General features: G+C 38.8%; 1 long non-coding RNA gene across 1 annotated transcript; it reads left to right on the top strand.

Moving 5' to 3' along the window:
- Nucleotides 1–7,232: 7,232 nt before the first annotated feature.
- LOC144381475 (uncharacterized) lies at nt 7,233–16,610 on the top strand. Its single transcript, XR_013446722.1, has 3 exons — nt 7,233–7,434; nt 11,949–12,114; nt 15,984–16,610. It is a non-coding gene; the product is annotated as an uncharacterized LOC144381475 (long non-coding RNA).
- Nucleotides 16,611–21,591: the final 4,981 nt, after the last annotated feature.

Below are 21,591 nucleotides of genomic sequence, written 5' to 3'. Positions count from 1 at the left end.
TGCTCCCCCGTTTTCCTCCTCCTCCATTTCGGTAACCCCTTCCATGCCCTCCCCGCCGACCCCCACATCCCTGTGATCTTTCTGGCCTCTGCAGCGTTTCCTATGATCATTCTCCTTGGTTTTTCTCTGTGTTTTCTCTGCCCTCTCTGGCTTTCTCAGCTTTCTTTAGAACTCAGAAAACCTCAAAAGGTTCAGAGATTAATTTCAGTTTGGATAAGCACCCAAACTTGTGAGTGCTTATGCGGATTCTTTACTGAAACTCGTTGGATCTAAAATCTCACTGGGAAGGCCTGCCTTATAAAAGTTCAAGTACTTGGAGTTTTATCAAGAGAATAATTTCCCCTCAAACACTGGCCTTTCTACTTCTTATTTTGGGTAAGGTGAAAAGACAATGGCCATTGTTCACTGTGCACAGTTTATCTTTCATTTGACATGGGCTATGCATGATTAGAAAACCCAGTAGGGCTCTCAGAGGGGACGTAAACAAGTTTTTTTTTTTTTTTTTAATTCATTCAGTAAAGATTTATTGGATGCCTACTATGTGCTGGAAATGCAAAAAGCTGGACTTTACTTCAATCTCCATAATTCTAGATTTACTCTTCATAAATATATTTTACAGATTGTATACTTTGTGTGACCTTAAATTAGACTAGAAATGTCAAAAATATTACTGCATAAGTCTCCCTACCACTCTTGTTTCACTGTCTAGAATTTAATTTAAAGATTAGATATTATTACTTACTTCCTGTTACCTTATAATGTATATTTCTATTATCCCCATCACAGAGCAGCTTAGGTGCTTTTAAATCAAAACTCTTCATTGACTCTCCCTTTCTGGGTCAAATCCATACCATAAAGAATAAAAGATGAATGGGATAGCAAAGGTAATTCCTTTTGTTTGATGTTCCCATTCAATATTGAGTACATTTCTTTGTTTAACTCTCTTTTCTTTTACATTTCTTAGGAAAATTGGAAAACTGAATCTTTATAGTCAACATTAAGCCAGATTGTGTAATCTGAAAATATTTGAAATGTTGAGGCAAAGGATAAGCTCTATCTTTTATCCTACTAATATTTGGGTATTTGCTCTTCTATCCTTGTTACGAGAGTCCCAAACCAATGCTTCATGGACCATTGTCCACCAAAAGATGTGTCTGATTTGCCTGTAAAATATTTTAAAATTTGTATGTGAATTTTCACACAGTCTGCTAATCTCCACTTTGCCATACTCTCCTTTCTCCAGTAATATCTATTGTCACATTCTTGTTACACTTCACATGTTGATATGCTCACCTAATTCCATGGGCATTTGGATTTATGATTCTTGAGTATAAAATTGGACCCAAATGGGAGGTGAGATATGGAGGGACATGAGCTTTTGATAATAGCTCAAAACATCCTAATACTAGGTTTGGTTGAAATGCAGTAAGAAAATGCAAAGTTTGATTAAGGCTCACTCTCCCACACCTTCTTCATATGGATGAATAAATAGGATGACCTAAAGGAAGGAAGCCATTCTCTTTTCTTGGTCATTCCCAAGAGAGCCTTCTGCAGTGTTGGGGATGAGTAAGCCTGCATACTTAGAAGAATGCTCTCCTTTAGTAGACACTCGCAGGGATACGCACATTGTCTCAAATACGAGGATGCTGCTTTCCAGTGCTCAAGGATCAGGAAAATAATACTTATAGATAATCTCTTAAATCAAATTACATGGATTCTCAGACTGTGTTTTATGGTGTGGTAAGGTAATGTCTGAGGAAAACGGGCAGTGGAATTACAAAAATTTGTCCTTTTCCTCAATTTTGGCAGGATCCTACCTACATAGAAAGTGTCACTGACACTTGCAAATTCGTTGAGGAGATCAAGGACGGGAAATAAGTTGAACCTAGCCTGGATGTGATACTTCTTGACTTGCTCTGTGTAGCCCCCTCACTTGAATTCTATATCAGGATCTTAAATTATGTTTCTGTTTGGAAGAGGACAGGGTCGTGTGCACTAGAGGATTATCTTTGCCCAGATCGAGGTTTAGCGTTTGCCGTCGCCTCTCGGGAAGTAATCTTTGAACCCTTGGAATGTCGTCTCTGATAAGAATGTCTTTGTTCATCAGCGGGATTTGAGCCACACTAGATAGGCTGTGCTAACTAACAAAGTGATTTATGGTGGAAAACCTTGTTCCACATGGTATCAGCTAGGGCTGGAGACTAAGGTTAGCTGCACGAATGGTCAACCATGTCTTTGTGACCAAGCCCCAATAAAATTCTGGCCACCCAGAATCGAGTAAGCTTCTCTGGTTGGCAATACTTCATGTGTATTGCCACACATTGTTGTTGAGAGAAACAGACGCAGTCCTCCCACAACTCCACTTGGAGAAAACCGGAAGTGCCATGCCTAGTCTTTCCTCCGTTAATTTTATTTGCATCCTTTCACTGAAACAAACCCTAAGTATAACAGCTTTTCTGAGTTCTATGAGTCCATCTAGTGAATTATTGAACTTGAGGATGATTTGGGGAACTTAGAACTTGCATTTGGTGTCAGAAGTGAGGGTGGTCTCAGGGACTCCTGAAAATGCAGGTGGAGGTGGGTAGAGGGATGGGGGAGAATATGGAAGTCTCCAGAATGTCTGCAGTGGCTTTCTGAGGGTTTTGTCCCCACAAAATGCCACTGTTGTCAGAAGGTAGAGTGTCCTCAGACTTTCAGTCCTTATCCAGCTCACAGAAAGGGGTCTGGGGGATCCGCGAAAGGTAGCCCAAGTTTCTAAGCAACAACACATAGATTCTTCTCCATCTCTCTAACCTGGGCTCCACCAAGAGAAAAAAGGAAAGCCAGCCAACTCATCTTTCTTTCCTATTCAGCATCTTATTCAGTAAATTTTTCTAAACCTGCTTCTCAATATCATCTCATTAAGGAAAAAGATAATTACAATATTAACATCTTGCTTCCCAACACTTAGTGAAGTCACCAGCATTTAACTTCACACTTAAAAGAAATGGGTACCAATGTATCTGACACCTATTATTCAAATGCAAATCTCATAGTGATGCTGAAAACTCAGTTTCTTTTCATTTCTGACTACAAAGAACAGATGGCATTTTCCGTGTACTGATCTAAAATTGCCTGTGGGACTGGAGGAAAAAATACAGGTATGTGTCTAGATCCACCTTAGAAAATAACAAATTATATTTGGAAAATATACATCTAGACTAATTCCACTTGTGATACTAATAACATGCTGCCAAACACCAGGAAAGCTTTTTCAGTACCTAACACTTCCCTTTTTAGTATAAAGCTACAAGTCCTAGAGCAGGAATATAGGGTGCCCAATGGCATACACCCAGGGTTTCCTCTTTCCCAGTACATGGTCCATACAGTAAGTGGGGAACACGGGGTGGCTACTGGTTCCTATTCCAAGTACTTAGGAGGGATTGCCAAGTACCTGTCACCATGCCAAGCACATACATTATCTCCTTTAATCTTCCAACAGCCCTGGAGGGAGAAGGTGTTTTTCTCCCCATTTTCGGAGACGAGGAATCCAAAGTGTAGAGAGGCTAAAGGGCCTGCCCAAGATCACAAAGGTGGCGACAGCCAAATCCACATTCCAACCCAGCTCTGTCCACCTAAAAACATTTTTTTAATCGCTACACATTCGGAGTTCTGGTTAATTATAGCCTCAGATTAGAGCAATTTATCCTATATATCATTAAAGGATTGCTAATTTTCAAAGAATTAAAGTCTAGTAAAATACCCCAAAGACTAAAAGTACTAAAATTATACAGAATATAATCAAATTTTTCTTGGACATTTCAGATGATACTTTAAGCCCTTGTAATGTCTCAGGTGCATCATCCTGCAGAAGACTGATTGTGCTAATGAAGTGTAGGTCAAAAGAATAACAGATAAATCAGCTTCCACTTACACATAATCACTATCCTAATTCTCATAAATACTTTTGTGGAGTTCATGATGTAGTGATCTAACTTTTTTTTTCAACTCAAGTTAACAAATCTTTATCTAGAGCTTTCTTTGTGCCAAGCCCTGTGGTAAGCTCTGGGCAGCAGTAATAAGTGTGATATAATGCCCGTCTTTAAGGAGGACGCATTCTGACTTTGGAACACTACATTATCCGCCTTGCAATAGCATTACCTTGTCAATATTTAATTAGCTGTAAGTGGAATATTAACAGCAGCAGATCTACATTTTAAAAAGTTACCATTGGTATGTCCACTGATGTTGTAAAGATGGCTAAATACTACTTTTCTCTTCTTCTCTTCTTTATGCTATCTTCTGTAATGAGCTGTAACTCCCATGTCCCCCAACGCTTTTTTGGAAACTCTCCCCCATACACAGACACACACAAACACACACACATACACATACCCCTTAGTAAACAAATCATTTGGTGTCTGTGTGTTGTTTGTGGTATTATCTGGCACCTACCGCTGGTGCATATTCACAGGAATTTTACAAAACTCTCTCTTATGACTCTTGGGAGGGAAGGGAAGCAGGGAACAAAGGCAGAAGGAAGGGAGGAAAGGAGCATAACCTTCCCTTTGGCAGATGTCTGGGAAAAGGAGACTCTTTATGAGATCACTGCATCAAAGGGAAGTAAGAAGTTTCCAGGCTGCCAGTCACAAAGCCACCAAAAACTCACTTTTAATGAAAAAAGAAACTGTTAACTCCTGCACTGTTGTAAAATACTTACCAAAGACACCTTCCCTGCTAAGTGCCATTCATTTCAGGAGTGAAATGCTGTAACAGAGAAAAATGCCCAGGGCAACTGGGAACCAGAGAAGGAGGGAAGTGTGTGGTTCAACTGTCCCTGTAGGGGAGGGAAAGCAAAGCGTCTCTTTCCTTGACAGCTACCCCACTTAACTACTGTGCAGTCAGCCCTATTTGGCACCAGTGAAAATTCAGCCTTCCAGCAGATTCCCTGCCATCTGCCTTATGACTACCAGTCTACCAACACACCTTGAATGCTTAAAATCTGCAACGCTCCCAAGGGCTGCCTTTTGGGGGCAATTACAGGATCCATGGAAAGAAAATCTTTACTTTCCCACTTGGCTTGGGTTTCCAAATTTAGTCAAAATTCTGGAAGAGAATGTTCAGATAAACATTATTCCCTGATTTTTTTTTTTTTTTTCCTTCACCTTGGTGCTTTTTTAGTACCCATAGCCAGCAGCCATGGAAGCTGAGAGAGTGACAAATGGCCATTGGGAAGACTTGAGTCTCCAGAAAATCAGCAGAGATGTTATTCAACTGACAAGGCAAAAAAAGGAGAAATGAAAACAGAAACAAAATAAGCTCAGTTTTTGGCCCCAGGGCTCTACCAGGTATCTGCCAATTTATTCACCCTGAAATCTGAAGAGATTACAGATGGAAACATTTTCTTTTTTTTTTTTTATTATCTCTTTACTTTATTGGGATTTTAGTGGTTACTATTTGAAAGTTTCCTTCTACAGGGCTAAGAAAGAAGCTAAGACAATTGCTCAAAATCTGTAGAGGGAAGTGGGAAATTTTTAGCATTTACTCACTTAGATCACTGGGGTATATGTCTCAGTAAAGCCAAAAACAGCACTTCCAAAATGTATCCGTCTTCCTCAAGGAAAAAAGGTGCAGACATGTTTGATTTTTTTTTCTTTGTACACATTTTTTTTTTTCCATGGGATTGAATACAACCAAAAAACATCTTCCTGCTCCATTTGGGTCCTCGCTGTGATCAAAGTTAAATGATTTACGCACTAGTCCAGTTGAGGACCTAGAAAATTAGATAATTGTTTGATAGCTTTACGGTGTGAAAAGTCTGGTGGACAGTGGTATGGATGTTACAAATAGTTTTTTGATGTCAGGTTAGCATCATCCTTCCCACAGTTTTCTTTTTCCTCTTGATTCCCCAGTAATTTTTATCTACTTCCCCTTGGTAAATGCTTCTGCTTAAGCTGGATTAATAAACTCCTTTAACCTCTTCAATTCAGATCCACATTTATCAGATTCATAGCTATACTCATTTTCCTAGGCACATACTTAAAGCAATCATCAGCTCAGATATAAGTAATGACGGAACAACTGTATTTTTCAATACAGTATTTAAAAATACACTAAAGCTGAAACAAAAGTTTCCTAGTTAAAATAGGAAGTGACCTAGTTTCAACCAAAAATATATTCACATCGTACTGCACCTATGTTCCAAGGACGGTTTGCTAATTTCCTAGAGACATTTAAAATGCGATATGTTATTCTATAGCATCTTAACATGGATTTCAATCACTTCCATTCAGAATGAAACTTAGATTAACTCTACAATCAATACTCATTTTCCATTCTTTTTTAGATTTTTTGGAGACAAGAATTATTTCTCTACGTTGCAAATAAGAGTCTTACTTGCTTAAGAATTTCTACCCTGTCAGAATCAGGATCAAAAGGCACATGCGTGGCAACTTTTTTTTTTTTAACCAAAAAATGAGTGAATGATCCCAAATGCATGGCTTGCACTTAGCAACTTTCAATTGAGTGCTGGAGCCACAAACAGTGTTTCCCCAGCCTCGCGATCCCTGTTGCATCTGTTGGGATTCTCTCATTAGCAGTTCCCAGAAGCTGGGCGTAAGTTCCACAGAAGGGACTGATGCTTTGAACTCAATAGGTTTCTTCAGGGTAAAATTTTACACCAGGGCTCCAATTAGGACCTAAGGCTGATTACTTGCATTTAGAGGCCTCCTGTCTAAATCCTAGCTCTCTTCATCACTAGATCGATGTTTCTCCACTAGATGATTGATTGTGAGAGCATTTCAGAGGTTTCCTCCTTAGAGGTTTACTTTCTATTGCTTTTGAGGAAACTCTGATGGGCTTTGCTTTAGAACACCAAGAAAATGACTATGAGTGTGAGCCTCGATTTACAACCCAACAGTACCCCTTACCATTAGTGTCACCTTGAGCGAGTTGCTAATCCCCTCAAAGTCTTAGTTTCCTTATACATTAAATGTAAATACTTAACAGTACTGGCTTTAAGGAGTTGCTTTGATCATTAACTATCTGTAAAAACATGACAATACTATAGTTAGCTCTCAAAATATGAGATGTTATAAGCTATTATTATGCATATTATATGTATATATTATTAGTTCTTTCTGGTTCACTGGAGTCTCATCAGAGTATAACACAAATTATAACATAATCTAACATGATCTTGAAAATCTCACTAAAGTAGTATGTACTCTCTCAGGTGCAGAGCCTTGAAAAGAAACAACATCTTCAGCAAACTGTCACTGCCCTATTGATATCCTTCTGTGTGTCACTTAACACGTGCAAACACCTGCAACTCTCTGCGTAAGGATTTTCATCTGGCAGTGGGAGCACCCTCAGCCTGTGGTGGGGGTCAACCAGAAGTCTGGAGAGTTAATGTCTCTCAGAATCCTCAACCAATGACAAACAAGGAGTTGAAAGGTAAATACCACTGCTTCTTTGGCCATCAGTCAGGATAAATTAGATGTGTTCTCACTGTCTCCCGGAGTTCCCTTGAGGGGCTGAGCTGGATATCCTCAGATAACTGGCACAGAACATACCTTTTATTGTCTTCATTCCCTTTCCTGATTTACATCTCCACTCTCCCAGTATTTCCTGGGATGAAACCCCCCACCCCCAAATACATTATTTAGATTTGAATGCTCGTGTCAGAGTCAGCTTCTGGGGAATTCAAACTAAGACACCTTTAGATAAATCCGTTATAGCCATGTTTTCATTCAATGAATATGGAAACAAATTGTTCCTTTTTGGCTGAGGACCTGGTAGTATAATTGACTTGATTTAGAGACTGTATACTATGTATATGTGTACGTAAGTCTGTGTGTATGTATTCTTAGAGTTGAAATGATAGCGGAGCTCAACAGTGTGGTTCTGCCTTCCCATTCCAAATTCCAGAAGTTTCTTCATTCCTCTGAAAGTTTCACCTAGAATATGGGTCTTAGATCTTCCTCTTCTATTCCCTTCCTGAAAATTTCACTTCAAATCAGTAGCTGGGGCCAGCCCAGGCAGGTAGTTTTGCATGAGGAAGGAGGGAAGCCACAGCAACAGCACATGGGGAATTAGATGATAAGTAGGATGAGAACAGTTGAGGTTCAAAAAAGGAAACAGAGGTCATCTTGAAGGGGCTCCTACTGGTCAAATCTGAGACAATTTAAGCATCAAAAGAAATAATATAGTAACAAATTATAACCATTGAACAAAATATAAATCTGTGAGTTCATACCAACATTAACTAATTAATTAAATTTGATGAAAAACAGGATATCTGCAAATTTTGAAGTACCTCCCACACAAAACACTTAATTACAAAGAGAAAAAGAGTAACATTACCGTGGAGAACCTTGGCAGACACTGCCTTACTCAAGTGATCAAACTCAATATCATTAGTAATAGAACAAATCAAAATTGTGCACAACCACAAGGCGAAGATGCAATAAAAAGCCACCACTGTGATATTCCTGCTGAAGATGATAACTGGAAAAAAATCATGAAGAAATATTTATAAAACATAAAACTGAAAGACATTCCACAAAATAACTGACATTCAAAAATATTAAAAAAACAAAGAAGTTGAGCAAGAACTGATGAACTTTTCTAGACTGAAGGGGACTAAAAGATATGACAACAAAAGGCAAAACATAATTCTTCTTGGACTCTTCCTATAATGGACATAATGGGTCTAGAGATCAAATGGTAGCAATGTTAATGTCCTGATTTTGATGGATACAATTTGGTTACAGGGTATATAGGAAATACACACAAAAATATGGCAGTCACTTACTCTCAAATGGTGCGGGGGGGCGGGGGGAGGTATATTTGCACTATTCTTAAAATGTTTCTGTAAACTTAATTTTTTTCTCTTTTAGTACCCAGAGAAAATACCTACAGCTACTGATATCTAGAGACTCCCTCCAAAAAGTCAATAAATTGCCAGAAGACCCCAGTCAATAAGCTCTACCAACAAAACACAGGTTTCATCAGATTTTCAGTGCCTCACACTGAAGTATGAAAAATCAACCAAATATCATCAAACTTTTGAGGAAGACTTACAACATGCCAAAACAAACAAGTAAAAGACAAAATAACACAGAAGAAAAAACATACATAGGAAAAAGAAAGCAGTGCTTCATTTTTTGTTTCTCTTTTTTGTTGTTGTTGTTGTTTTTTTTTTTTGAACAATTTTATGGAACATTCACAGGGTTGCCACAAAGTCCCCACATGCAATAGCTACTGTTTTTTGAATGAGCTTGTCCATTTTCAAGACAAATTTTGATTCTCTCCATGTTCTTCTAGACACACTCTCCCATGTTGATAGTTGAAAATTTACTAAAGCAATACCCAATAGCTATTTTTAAGGAACTTGATAGAGCTAAAAATCATGAATCAAACCCAAATAGTAGTTTACTACCTAGGCTTTAGAATCAGAAAGACTTTGGTTTGAATCATGATCTACCAATCATATTCAATGCCCCTCCTGATTCCTCTTTCCTCATCTGCAAAATGGGGATAATAATATCTACCCTCATTCCATGGATATGAAAAGTAAGTGAGATAATATTCATAACTTTCCCTAACACATAAAAGGTGCTTATGAAATGGTGCTAGTGACAGTATTGTGATTATTCACCATTAGCTTCTCCTAATCTCAAGACGTATATGTCTTTGTTCTGGAAGAGGCCCTGAGCTCATCATTTGTCTCAATCATGTTCTGTCAAAGAATGCCCATGGCAAGTGTCCCCCGATCACTCCGCTTTATTTATGACACCCAGCACACAAACTAGTACCTATGCCAAGTTTCCTAGTTATTAGACTATTGTCTCTTATACCTGGATGCCACCAATCATTTCCCCTTGCTTCTTACCTCTCTGCAAGATCACCTGTAAAAGCCTTGTACTCAGCCTTGTAACTTAGCTGAGAAAATTGTTGAAACCAAAGGTAGTAAAGATAAGTAGACAGAACTATACATATCATTGTTATCACTTCTTCTCCCTCTCTTCCATTTCTCCCATCTCCAGGTCAGTCCACAGAGGTCATCAGTATCTCAAACATCATTTTCATCTTAGCACTGCCTTCCTCAGGAATGTATGGTGACTCCCTATTGCCTACCAGACACCCAGATCTAAACTCCTAACTCAGATCCTGGGTTTCATTAGGCTTCAGCCAATTAGACTGACTACATTTTATAGTCTTGAACTGACTTTTCCATTTTGTAGATCTGATCATTATTTTAAAAAAAGAACTGGCAACAGCCTATAGGAATAGACCTATTATGGGAATGAGATGCTTGGGAAGCTGGCCCATGGTTCAGCCAGTCTCACAGCAAACACTCTGGAAGGTGCTATACTAGGGAGAGAGAAGACAGGGAGCCAGAGTCTCCATAGATGTCGTAGAGACCAAGAGGGAATTTCCCCAAAAATGGAGCAAGCTTCTTGGAAGAGCTTGAAGTGATCCTCACCCCAGTTACACGCTATCAGGAGCCATCAGATATCCTCAGGAGGATTTGAGGGCCATGAAAAATTCATTCTCACAGTGAGGGTTATTATACTTCTGTAGAGAAGGCCATCTATATACAATAAGTTGTATCCTTTACTTGCATTTAAATAATTTGAAAATAACTTGAATATTTTTCTTGTCTCAGTGGGTATTTCCACCAACCACACATATCTACCAGATTCATTTCCACAGAAAGACTTTTTAGAAAATTGCTTATTAAATAAATCTATGGTAGTTTTCCTCCATAATCAACCAGTTATAATTTTTAGCTGATTGCATGATCACTCTTCAGGTTTCATTACATTATATATTACCTACAAGGAAAATTATCTGTGCCTAATTTATAGATTTAAAAAGGTGGCTTAGGCTATTTCCATATGATTTTATTTTATTTTTTTAAGATTTTATTTATTTGGGGGCGCCTGGGTGGCTCAGATGTTAAGCATCTGCCTTTGGCTCAGGTCATGATCCCGGGGTCCTGGGATCGAGCCCCACATCGGGCTCCCCGGTCCGTGGGAAGCCTGCTTCTCCCCCTCCCACTCTCCCTGCTTGTGTTCCCTCTCTAGCTGTGTCTCTCTCTGTCAAATAAACAAAATCTTTATTAAAAAAAAAAAAAAGATTTTATTTATTTGTTTGTCAAAGAGAAAAAGAGAGAGAGAGAGAGAGAGAGCACAAGCAGGGGGAGTAGCAGGCAGAAGAAGAAGCAGGCTCCTGCGGAACAAGGAGCCCATGCAGGACTCAATCCCAGGACCCTGAGATCATGACCTGCACCAAAGCAGATGCTTAACCGACTGAGCCACTCAGGCATCCCTCCATATGATTTCAAATAGCCAGCTGAAAGTACAAAATTCACTCAAATGTCTGCATTTTGGTCTACATGAAATCAAACACCTAGATATTTAAAAATACCTGGGGGCGCCTAGGTGGCGCAGTCAGTTAAGCGTCCAACTTGATTGTGGCTCAGGTCATGATCCTGGGATTTAGCCCTGCATCTGCACTGTGCTCAGTGCGGAGTCTGCTTGTCCCTCTCCCTCTGCTCCTCCCCTGACTCGTGCTCTCTCTCTCTCTCTAAAATAAATAAATGGATCTTTAAAAAAATAAAAATAAAAATAGTTGGACCTTTGATATATCTTATAGATCAGCCTAAGAAAGAAAGAAAATTGGGAGATTCAAAGCATATTTATATATTTTTAGTGCTCCTGCTAAATTTTTCTTGACTAATTATGATTTTGCTTTAAAGTTAAATATTATGTTTGGGTTTTTTTTTTTATAAGTTGACTTGATACTAAATTATCCTTATTTTTGATGTACCTCTCATGACTTTTTAAATATATTTACTGTCATTCATTTCATTAACTTTTTTCACTCTTTATTTCTGAAGGATTTATATCTTTAACTTAGCTTGATTTCTTACTTCATGTTACAAACTTCCTTGATTTCAGGAATCTATAAAAAATACCAAGTGCAAAATGAGAGATATAATCAGAAGAAAGTTTCTGTTACCTGATTTCACAAAAATATGAAGATTGATGAACAGGATGGGGATGTGGTACTATTTCAATTCATCAGTGGCATATATTTCGAGCTTCCCATGTGGCACATTACAAGGTATTTTTAAATTCTTACTTCTTTCCATGAAATGAAATATGTTTACTATGCATATATCCCTGAAACAAATAGTTATTCATACTTGAAAGTGAAGACCATGCATCTCTTGATGAATCATCTGGAGGTGGTAAATGTAAATAGCAATGTATTTATGTTTGTGTAAATGTCCTTTAACCACGCTGCTGACCAAACTTCATGTTCAGCCTCATTTTATAGGCTGCTTTACAAAAAATAATTCTGACTTAAAAATAAATAAATATATGGCAATCAATAGCACTTCTTTCTATTTCTATCTCCTTGGAACTCATCATACCTCATAGAATTGAATTTAAATACATTCCTTAATGACTAAAATGCAACTCATTCCAGAAGTCCATTGGAACTTGCCTCCCCTAAACCTGCCTAGATGCACTTAGAATAAATCCAGACTCTTTTACCTGACTGACAAGGCCCTACCTGATCTGTCCATGCACCCACCCTCATAAATGATCACTGCCTTATTTAGTATCTTATAGTCATACCAGTCTTCATGTTACATGACTTGCAAGGCTAATTTTCCCCCTCAAAACCCTTACATTTGCTGTTCCCTCTGTCAGGAAAGTTGTTTCCCCCAAATCTTTAGATGGCCTGCTATTTCTCATCATTCATGTCTGACCTCAAAGGACACATCCTTGGAGAGGTCTTCTCTAAACATCCTAACTACTCTCCATGCCATTGCCCTGGATCAGAGCCTGATCTGTATCTGACATCATTTATTTACTTGTTGCTGTCTGCCTTAGGATGAGTCCCTGGATAGCCTCATTCTCTCCACCTTGGGAGGCTTTCTCCTCCATCCTGATCATCTAAGTCTGGTCCCTAGATTCTCTCCAGGTTTCTGGTCTCTTCCCTCAACTCTCTGCTGGGACTGGAACCTGTCTAAAATCCTGAGCTGATCATGTTTGGCCCTAATCCCTGTCTTCCCCTTACTAGCACCCTCTGTCTCAGAACTAGACATAGCATCCTATATCCTCATGCCTTGTCTCCACAGAGGGGCCTTCCTGAAACTTCTTATCTTTAAGAAACTCTTGCTATCATAGCTAAACTCACGAGGTCAGAATCTTTGGCTTGTACCTAGAAACTTTGATTGAACACTGACCTCCTTAAGAAACATGAAGATTATTCTTTTACTTCTCCAACATTCCTTGAGATTGTAAGTTCTCTTGATTCCCCAGTATTCCTTGATATTTTCAAGAACACCATTTCTGAAACAAAAGATTTCCCATTAATTTTATCAAGACACAGAATTATGATTCATGTAGCTTAATGCAGCGACACATGGCACAGTGAGGTGGTTAGTTGCATGAGCTTGGGTACAAATCCTACTGTGCCAAATCTAGCCATGTGAACCTGGAGATGTTTGTCAAGCTCTCTGAGCCTTACCATCCTACATATAAAATGGGGGTAATAAAAGTATCTTCCTGAGAAAGTTGTCATGAGGATTCAGTAAGATAAGGTAAAGTGTTCCTATTTGTGCCAGACGTGCTCATATATTCTTTGGGAAGGTGCAGAATAATGCAACCCTATGGAGAGGAATTTGCAGTATATAACAAAACTACACAAGCATTCACCGTTTGGCCCAGCATCACACCTACAAGGGCACCTCCATAAGTACAATACAACATAGGTACAAGGTTACTTGTCAAGGCTTTATTTGTAATAGCAAGATAATGGAAAAAAACAAAATGGGTAATCACAGAAGACTCATTGACACAATGAAGTACTATGCAGTTATGAAAAGAATGAGAAGTACTTCTATGAATTGCAATGGAGGGATTTTTATAATATATTAAATGAAAAAAGTAAATGCAAAATAATATCATAATATATCTATATAACCTTTATCATAAGAAAGAAAATCAGACATATATATCTCTATACACATATATAAACACATAGCTATACATATAAAGATATATACATATGCATATATATGTAACTTATTTACTTGTTTTTGCAAAATGAAATATGGTAAGGATAAACCAGAAACTAATGAAAATAGTTACTTATAAGAGGTGGATGGGAATTAGGAGAAAGACAGAAATAGGAAGAAGACTTCTCTTGGTAGATATTTTTAATGTTTAATTTTATTTTTAATTGTTGCCTTTTGAGCCATGTAAATGTTTTACATATCCAAAAATTAAATTTAAATTTAAAAAGATAGACCAAAAGCAAAACCCAAAATTGAATACAGACGGAAACAAATGAACCTAACCACATATCAACTTGATGATATAACCACACAGGAAAGTAGTAGGTTTTGAACCCAGAAGTCTGACAACACACTTGGTGAAAACTTACCAGACAGTTCCGAGGTGGGTCTTTCTATACGGCATGTGCCCTGGAATCTTCAAAAATATTAATGTTGCAATTGACAAATTAGGTGGCGGAATGGGGCGGGGGGCTGTTCTGAATGTACAGAGACCAAAAAGGTGGGCTAACTGAACATATGTGTGCTCCTTCTTTGGATCTTGCATTCAACAGAAGAATAGCTATAAAGGCCATTGTTGGGACAACTGGGGGAAATTTGCATGTGGACTGTATGTTACAACATATTATTATATCAATGTTAAGTTCCTTGGGTATGATCATGATAGGGTGTCTTTGTTCTTTGAAGATACATGCTGAAGTATTTAGATGAGCTATCAGGATTCTGCATGAAACTTACTTTCATACTATAAGCAAAAAGAAAGAGAGAGAGAGAGAGAAAGCAAATGTACAAAACGTTCATATTAGTCTTTCAACTATTCTGTAGGTTTAAATTTTTTTCAAAGTAAAAAGTTTGGGAGGTAACCCCCAAAACAAACAAACCAAAAAAATAATAATAATCTGTGCTTCCTAGCTATTACTATCTCTGATTCTCCCAGTCTGGGAGTCTGTGAGAAGGAAACCTGAAATAAATACATGTGGCGGATAAATAAAAAAGAAATCGTGTACTGGGATCTATTTTCAGCCTACTGAAGCATGTCAGTTGGTACTTTATTTATTCATTTCCCATAGGATTTGCCTAAACAAATAAAATTGTCTCCAACTTTAAAAAAGGAAGTGAGACTGTCTACAAGCTTCCCTGGAAAGAAGCAGTTAAATTTTATCCTTATTTTACCTCCTTATTTAGTGATGTCCCTTGGCAGAAACTCAAGGGGAGTGTAGTTACAGCCAGCCTCTGGAAAAATCACAGACAACACTACCTCTTGCTCTCATGAATTACGCTGGGGGACATGCCGCTGCTTCCAACTTGCCCGTCTCAATTGTGGTGACAAAGCACCAGGCCAAGAGGCAGACCCCTGGGTAGTCAGGTCTATATTATTTCAGATTTTAAATACTGAAAGCGAGACAGAAAGCCTTTCTCCGAGATCAGAGAGTGGGAAGTGTAATTTACAATAGATTAGGCTCACCTTATCTGGGGAGGCATTTAAAGATCTATAGGCCCTTCCTTTTAAATTCCTGATATACAATTGACCTAACAAAACACCTTTAGACACTCCTAAATTATATACTTAAAAAAAATCTTTTTCCCAGATATATAATATTTGCCCCACAAAATGATGAAATATTTGCCACTGGCCTTCTAGTTTCTTTTCTTTCAAGGCTTAAAAAGCCTATTTGATTTCTGTGGCCGGATTGTGTCCAGGTACAGAAAGACACCCTTTGTGACTGGTTAAAAGCTACAGAAAGGCTCTATTGAAACAAAATGCTGCTCATATCCCCATCCATGCCAGGAGGAACAAATTGCACAAAAGAGCCTAAAGAAAACTGTTTTATAGTTACTACTGTGTTACATTAGCTGACAAGGGAGAGATGATTACATTTATAGATTTTTTTTCCTTTTATAGAGGCAGAATCTATATGCAGCTGAAGAATTATGTATTATCACCACTGGAATTTGAATTCAGCTAATGAGAACTAACAGCAAAGGAAGACGTCTTGCAAGCCTGCTTCGTCTTGGTCCTGTATATGGGCCATAAAATTAGGCTGCCTTGCTTCCCTTTGGGGCCGCAGCACTGATCTGCAAATGTATTTCAAGATTCCATTTGTGCATCCATAAAAATATTAAAACATGCATCTCTTTAAAACATGCATCCAAAGCTAATTATGAAGTTGGAAGCTATTAATACCAAGCCATCATTATAAAATAATACCTTATATTTGCATAGTGTTATGACCTCTGTGCTTCAGAGCACAGTCACGGACCTAATCTCACTTAATCCTGGGAACTTGGTGAGGTAGATTGCATGATTAGTCTTTCCACTATGTAGTTAAGGCAACTGAACAAGACGTGATCGTTCTCAATGCTGAAACTTTATGTCCACCATTCATCACAATGGAAAAACTCTAACTTGAGAGAGAGAAACAGAAACAGACTCAGTTCTGTTACTTACTAGCTGTATGACCCTGGACAACTGACCAAACTTCTCTGAGCCTCAGTTTCCCCAGCTGCAAAATAAAGGAAATAATACCTACTTCTTAAGAGTGGTGTGATAGTAAATAAACTTAAAAGAAATAACTGCACTCAAAAATTATAGCTATTTATTCATCCACTCGTTCAACAAATACTTCACTGTTTTTAGCAGTTGACAGACAAAAATACAAATCTAGAAGAGGCAAGTAATACAGCTATCCTGTTAAGATACAGTGCCAGCCTTCACGAAGCTCACAGACATGAAGGATGGTAGACATTTAAATAAACCATTAGAATGTAGTGTGATATTAAGGAAAGCAGGCCAGGGCCACCACATATAGCTGTGAAGGTTTTACACTGCACAATCCAGGGGACAACCTTCATGTCCCAGTGTATGTGAGTGATGACAACCCTAGAGGGGTGTAATGCACCACCCAAGAAGCCATACACAGCAATCCTGCTGGTAACAGAAAAAGGTTAATTAAGGCTTCATAGAGGTCATATTGAATCTAGGTCACTTCAGAAAAGAGAAGAAGTGCATGAGAATACATGAACCGAATATGGAATTGTAAGAGCACCACTGCCATAGTAGATAGAGTATATATAAGACAGAAAAATGAAATTGAAAAGATAAACGAGACCACATGATGAATGGCCTTGCAAACCATGCCGAAGAATTTGCACTTCACTCTTAAAACAACAAAGTGCTTTAGTGTAAATATATGATTGTTGCTTTAACATACCTTCAACACTTTCTATCAGCTCCTTGTTTTCATTTGGAGATTTGCATAGCCCTAAGGGTCGTACAAACAGAATGAAACCCAAGAATGTTATTGATGATGCAGAAACAACTGTACACAAAGCTTTGTGGCCAAGAGGGAGAACAGCTCTAGAATAAAGTCGACATCCTGGCAGGCACTGGAGAGAGAGGAAGAAACCAGGCTCCTGATGACTATATTGAACCCCTAGGTCTAACTTTGCCTGAAGTCCACCTACTTTGTGATCTTCAGTTACATGAACCAATAAAATTCTATTTATTATATTAACAAGTTTGAGTTCTGTTTTCTGTTACTTTTAAGAAAAAGATTTTTAACTGATATAGGTGCCAGTGAAAGACTCTAAGCAAAGCAACATAACACTATATATACTTTATAAAAATATTACTTGTAGCAGCTGGGAAAAAGATGTACCAAGAGAGGCCAGAAGTGAGTAGAACAGTCTTTCACCAGAATCCACACAAGAAGGGAAGTCAAAAGAAAGAGCTTATATATCCTGACATAAAAAATATTTTAGAGGAATACTTTTAAAGGATAAAACCTCATTGCAAAATAATTTGTATAATATGATCTTGTTTTAGTTTTTTTTAATCTTCATTATTTATGTGCCTATGTGTCATTTCACATTTTACTACATATATTCTGTCTGATTTTTTTAAATGAAAATTTTGAGTTGTAAAATTTAAAGACAGAAAATTAAAGAAATAATGACCAAGTGACCTACTTCTGTGGCCTTGAGTGGAAAGGATGAATTTGAGAGGCATTTAAAGTCAACCTTTCTAAAGCCATCCTTTAGGAAAAGTTCTAGCTCCACCTCACACACGACTCTTCTCTGGACTATCCTGCCCAGGGTGGTCTCCCTCCTTTTAACTCCTAATATTCTAGCTCCCTGGATAATCATTCAGTCCTACACATCCTGTCTTGCACCAAAGATTAACTTTTCATAAATGTGCATCTTCCAAATGGTTATAATCTCCAAGAATGCTTTTTTATAGCTCTACTCCACCTAGCTCTGTGCTTTGTATGTAGTAATTATTCAAATAGCCCCTGGTTAGCTGAGTGCTCTTTCCAGTACACTATACTGCCCACCTTGTTTCTGGTTCCCCAGCCTAACCCCCACCACCCCTTGACCTAATATAGAGAAGCAAGCCTGGGAATTTCCAAACGATTGCAAATACTTCTGTCTTGCCATGCTCAAAACTCTCCCAGCTTCCAGTTTTAGCACTGCCTCTGCATTACCAAATGGCTTTGGGGGAAGTCTCAACCTCTGTGGGTTTCTTTCTACCTATAAAAACTTCCAGAGAAGCATTTGGAGAAGTCAAGATTAAAAGTCCAGATAGTCGGAACCTGTGAGGCACAAAAGGAAAAAGTAAGCTGATGGAGGAAGATAACATCGGAGAGGAAATAACATGTCAGAAGGAAGTACATTCTAGAGAAAGTGCAACTGATAAAGACATCCATTTGAGGAAAACAATAGGACAGGAGGGTGTAGCTAAAGACTTTGTACCAGAACCCATGATCCAATTACATCAATGGTCCCCAAAGGAATGGAACAAATGTTGCAAACAGGTTTGATTCCGTTGTGTTTGTTGTCAAGGTCATTTACTCGTAAATGTTCATTGAGTGTCTATATTGATGAAGCTCTGTGGTCAGTACTGAGAAGACAGTGATAAAAAAGATAAGCATCATCCTGCCTGCCTGAAGCTTAAGTTCTAGTGAAGGATAAAGACAAGTCAACAATCTATTGCAGTACGGTGTGATATGCTGAGTGCACTATTTAGAGGGCACGTTGTTTTCTGTCAGCGTACATTTGCATTTTCCTTGAAATACAAACCATAATGTTTGTGGTGCTCTGAATGAGAAATATAATGGGTATTGTGGACTGAATGTTTGTGTCTCCTCCCCTAATTCATATGTGAAGCCTCAATCCCTAATGTGACTATATTCAGAGATAGGGCCTTTATGAAAGTACTTAAGGTCAGATGAGGTCAAAAGAGTAGAGCCTTAATCTGATAGGATTAGTGTCCTTACATGAAGTGACGTAACTAGGGAGCGCTCACGATCTCTTTCCAACACATGAGCACACAGCAAGAAGTCAGCTGTCTACAAACCAGGAGGAGAGATCTCACGAGAAACCAGTGCTGAGAGACCTTGATCTGAAACTTCCAGGCTCCAGAACTGTGAGAAAATAAATTTCTGTTCTTTTTTTTTTTTTTAAGATTTTATTTATTTATTTGACAGAGAGAGACACAGCAAGAGAGGGAACACAAGCAGGAGGAGTGGGAGAGGGAGAAGCAGGCTTCCCGCGGAGCAGGGAGCCCCATGCGGGGCTGGGATCATGACCTGAGCCGAAGGCAGACGCTTAACGACTGAGCCACCCAGGTGCCCCAAAATTTCTGTTCTTTAAGCCACCGAGTCTGTGGTGTTTTGTAATGGCAGCCTTAGCTGACTAATATAATAGGAAAACTGCAGAGCGTTATAGGAGCGCCTAACCCCATCTTAGAGTTCATAAAAGTCCTCCTAAGAGAAAATGAAATTTACTATTAGGTCTAAAGGATGAGTAAGAGTTAGCAAGTCAAAGGGAAAGGTGGTAGAGGGGCTGGGGGAAGGTACTGAGTGGGGACGGTTTGCCAAGCGAGGAGAAGAGCAGGTGCACCCTGAGTGGACTATCAAGTGGGAGGGGCACAGCATGTGAAGAGATCAGCAGTGGCAGGCACAATAGGTCTTTTATAAACCTTCATAAGAAGTTTAGGTTTTACCCTGAGATCCATAAAAATGCTATAATGTTCCTACGATATTAAAAATTAATAATAACTGGAATCATTTGTTTTATGTAATTTGCAAACTATCTGGAAGGAAATTTCCACTTTTGTAGTTTTTCAAACATTTGCTCAGCACCACATGGTTAGCTTTCAGTGACATTTGTTTAATAAATGATGGGTTTAGGCCTTTTCTGAGGATATTATAATCCTTGTCTTACCATCACAGTGTGCCCACGTTCCAAATCAGAGGGTTTTTTTTTTTTTTTTTTTTTTTTTTTTTTTTAAAGATTTTATTTATTCATTTGAGACACAGAGATACAGAGAGAGAGAGCATGAGCAGGGAGAGAGGCAGAGGGAGAAGGAGAAGCAGGCTCCCTGCTGAGCCAGGAGCCCGATGTGGGGCTCGATCCCAGGACCCTGGAATCATGACCTGAGCCGAGGGCAGATGCTTAACCATCTGAGCCACCCAGGCGCCCCAAATCAGAGGGTTTTTTAATGATCTGTTATTGACATTGTAAGAGAGCCTTTCTCTGAAGCAATCCATATAATAACTCTGCCCTAAAATTCAGGTTCACGTTCAGGTTGCCTCCTAAAACTGAGCCCTTGCAGACCAGCCAAGACAGTGCTGGATTTGTGAAGATCAAGTTTAAACCATCCACTCTGGCCTCCAGAACAATTCTGTGTATTCTTGCACCTTCTGCAAGCTGCTGATTCTTGGATGAGTATTACCACTATAGTTTTACATTTTTCATCCTTCCGGAAAACAATAGCTAAATATCAGAGCATGAAATAATGTTTTGTTCAGGGGTCTGCCAAGCATGTCAGGTCAAATTCTCCTCTTTTTTTTGGCCTTCGAATTGTTCTGTGAACTCCCATAATAGCATTGCACCACATTTGATCTTCAGGAAAACAGACTTTGAAAACAAGAGTTGATGGACCCTGATAGCCAGTTTCTTAGGTGTATCCTTCCAGCCACCCAAGCATGTGAGATAGTTACACTTTGACTTCAGGATCTTTGATACCTCCAAAATCCCCCCACAGCTCTCTGAACTCAAGGCTATTGAGAGTCCACTACATGCTGGACATACCTTCGTCTCAGCCTTTGGGAAAGATGCTAGCTCTCGGATATCTTCACGATACTTTTTCAAACCGTCCGTTTCCTATAGTGTGTGTCTGGTGCACAAGGAAAAGCTCAGAAGGATAAAACTAAGAACTAGAGCTATGGGATGAGTACTGTGGCTCAAACCTCAGGTTGATGAGGTGAGAAAAGCCCCACCCAAACCTGGCACCAGGGCTGATTGCAGCTGACAGCAAGAAGTCGTTTGGAGAAAAGATGTTTCTGTGATCAGTGATCTTTGAATATCCTATTCAGAAACATCAGGCTTGGAACTCACTGAGAGAATCTTCCTGAGAAAGCAAGGAGACTCCCAAATTGCTTCAGAGACAGAGCTATGTCAATCAACCCAGCTGAAATTCTGGAGGAAGACCAGATGGTGCAGGCGGA

Source organism: Halichoerus grypus, chromosome 4 (genome assembly GCF_964656455.1).
Source record: "Halichoerus grypus chromosome 4, mHalGry1.hap1.1, whole genome shotgun sequence".
Classification (NCBI taxonomy): Eukaryota; Metazoa; Chordata; class Mammalia; order Carnivora; family Phocidae; genus Halichoerus; species Halichoerus grypus.
This window is presented reverse-complemented; position numbering and strand designations above follow the sequence as displayed.